Source organism: Mustela nivalis (genome assembly GCF_964662115.1).
Source record: "Mustela nivalis genome assembly, contig: HAP1_SCAFFOLD_424, whole genome shotgun sequence".
NCBI lineage: Eukaryota > Metazoa > Chordata > Mammalia > Carnivora > Mustelidae > Mustela > Mustela nivalis.
Window position 1 is genome coordinate 237601 of NW_028136230.1, and position 3168 is coordinate 240768.

Sequence of the window (3168 nt, forward strand, 5' to 3'; positions counted from 1 at the left end):
GGCTGGGGCGCGGGGGAAGCCCCGGGGGCTGCAAGCTTGACCAGCGCTGGCGCTGGGCAGCCTCCTAGCCTGGCTCCTTGAGCGGGTGTCCACCCGCGGCCTGGCTGCAAAAAGATCATCAGTCCTGTTAACCCTGGCTGCACTCTTCCGTCAGTTTGCTGGCTTCCAGATTGCGCCCAAAGCCAGGAACCAGCTTCCCCAACACAGGCCTGGGCTGAGATGCCTGCCCAGGATCTGTTTGAGCAGTCTACTCATCTCCAGGCAGGGATGGCACTTCCACATGGATGTTTGGGTTTTTTTATTGTTTTTTGGTCATTGGTTATTATTACATGACCTCCAGGGTAGGTGCTCCACAAAGGGAGTGAAAACAGGATGCATGATATACCCCTCACCTCCCATGCTGTCTTTCTCTTAAATAATAAGCACTGCTGAACTATCTTAGATTCTGTACCTTCTCTCCAGCCATGAACCTATCACTGTCTTTAACTCTTGAAAACTTCATTAGACAAATTAATGTGGTGAAGGAAGCAATATGAGAAAGCCTATTAATCTGATGAGCATGGAACTGAACAAACCCTATAGATACTTTCCCTTTGATTTCTAGCCTATCAATACCTACAGTGAGTCACATACACTCAAGATTATTGTTTTTATTGTATACTTCATATATTCATTGATTTTGGACTCGTTATCATTTCGTTGAAGTGTTAAACTATGGTAATAAACAAACTTTTAATTAACTTTTCCTCCTATGATACAAATATAACTTGCACTTGAGCTTTAGCTAATTTTATGTTCTAAAATTGCCAAAACAAAATGATCAAGGTTTCTAGATTATTTACTGTATTTTCTACTATATAATATTGTTCTATCTCTTCTGTATAAAGAAAATGAATGCTTGGGGCTCTTGGGTGGCTCAGTGCATTAAAGCCTCTGCCTTCTGCTTAGGTCATGATCCCAGAGTCCTGGGATAGAGCCCCACATCAGGCTCTCTGCTCAGCAGGGACCCTGCTTCCCTTCCTTTCTCTCTGCCTGCCTCTCTGTCTACTTGTGATCTCTGTCTGTCAAATAAATAAATAAAATCTTTAAAAAAAGAAAATGAATGCTTGATAACTAAATGAATGCTTTACTGAACAAATTAAATATGGCAATAGCATTTTATTTTATCATGCTTCACATATTAAACAATAATATTATATCACTAGTCTACAAATAATCTACTCGCATAGTCATTTGGAAGCTTTTAGCAAAAGAATTCTTCCTCCTGATTGTAGTATAAAAGCCACAGAAATATACAGAAGACTCCTAGAATAGAAAGTTAAATCCAGTTATCCGTGATGCCTTGAGTAGGACCTGACCTATGTATGTCCAGGGATGCACTAGTAACTGTTACATGTGATAGGATTATATTTAATATATACAGTTTCATTTACTTCACAAAGGACATATAAATTTGAGAATAAAATATTTGATGAATCTATAAAGTCTATATCTATTTGTAACTAATGTGGTAGAATTAAGATGTTAATTTGAAAAAAAATTCATTGAACACATACACATATTCAATTGTTTTTATATATATAAACAGCATTATTTATTTATGTAAATAAATGCATTGTCTGTAAAATCCATTTACTTATCAATCATAAGGGTAATTTTAAGTACTAAGAATAAGAAATATGTGAAAAGATAAGTGTTCAAGAGTGCAGTTTGTGGTAATTAATACAATATGATAGGCTCATGAAAAAGATATATTACTTGAACTTAAAAGCTTCTATAATTAAGCGATGACCACTTGAAATTTGTAATTAGTCTTGCTGCAGTTTTTCCTTGCACTTATTGCCCTTCCCCAGAAGTTCATTAAGAATTTCTGTGAATGTCCTTATTAGAACTCTGACTAAAACCTGAACCTGAACCCAAATTCAAACCCTTCACCACACTTTGCTTATGCACTTGCCATTGATGGATATTTGCAGTTTGTACCTCTTGATTCTTGTGAACATTGTTTGGGTTGGGGGCTAGGGTTAGGGTCTTGGATTAGGGTAGGGTCCAGGCTTGAGACCAAGTTGAGGTCAGAGTGTGGGTCTGCATCAGGGCCATGTTCAGTGACACTGTTTGGGTCAAGGACTGTTGTAATTCCACATTGTTTCCAATTCATTGTTCCTTAGCTATTTGGGGGGAAGTTGGGGGGTATTGGGCTCCATGCAGCTTGAATTTCCGGAATGAAATGGCATCAGCTGGACCCGGGGAGGGAGCAGGACCTTCCACTGAAGGGTGAGCTCCCACAGTCCTGCACTGCCTTGCACCGCCTGCAGAGGGTGCCAGACCCCAGCACCCGCCCTGAGCCCAGGCTGCACAGCCACAGCTGAGACCTGAGCCCTGCCTTTTCAGGACCCACTGTGGAGACTTCTGGAGAATGTGGGGCGCCTCCCTCCCTGACAGGACAAGCTGAGGAGGGTGTGGCTCTGCATCCACACTGACCGGACCCGTTGTGGAGGACGCGCCCACACTGGCAGCAGTCCAACCTCCTAAGGACCAGACGCTGGAGGAGGTGAGGAGAAGTCCCTTAGTGGACTGTCAAGGGGTTCGTGGTCTCAGGACCCCACAGAGAAAGGGCGCCCTGTTTAGACACTGGGGCTTCCGTCGTTTTGTGTGAGGAGACGTGGCCTCCTGCTGTGCTGTGCGCGGGGCTGTGGGGTCCCCCCTTTCTGGGCTCGGGTGATCCTTGGTCCTTGTCTGTGTTTGTGTGCTCGCGGATTCGGTTTCTTGGGCTCCTCAGATGGTCTGCAGTCAGGGAGCGTCCCCCTGCTTTGGTGCTCATGCTCTCCCCACCTCAGCCCTGCGGGGTCCTTCCCGTGTCCACACCCACTCCAGGCTTGCGCCTAGTCCGGAAATTCGGGAGCCAAAGTGAGGACTCTGTAGCCGGTTTTGGGGAGAGTAGGTATTTTCCCAGTGTGGGTTCTTCCCTGAGCACAGTGCCTCCCCATCTCCGTGTGTACCCCTCCCTGTCTGTCGTCATTGTTGCAGGGCTGTCACTTTCTTGGTTCAGGGGCCTCCTGGGTATCTTGCTATCTTGGATGCAGGTGTAAATGAGATCGTTCTCAGCAGTCTCTTTCTGATGGGTCCTTCCGAGCACCTAGGAGTGCCACTAATTTGTGCATATTGATT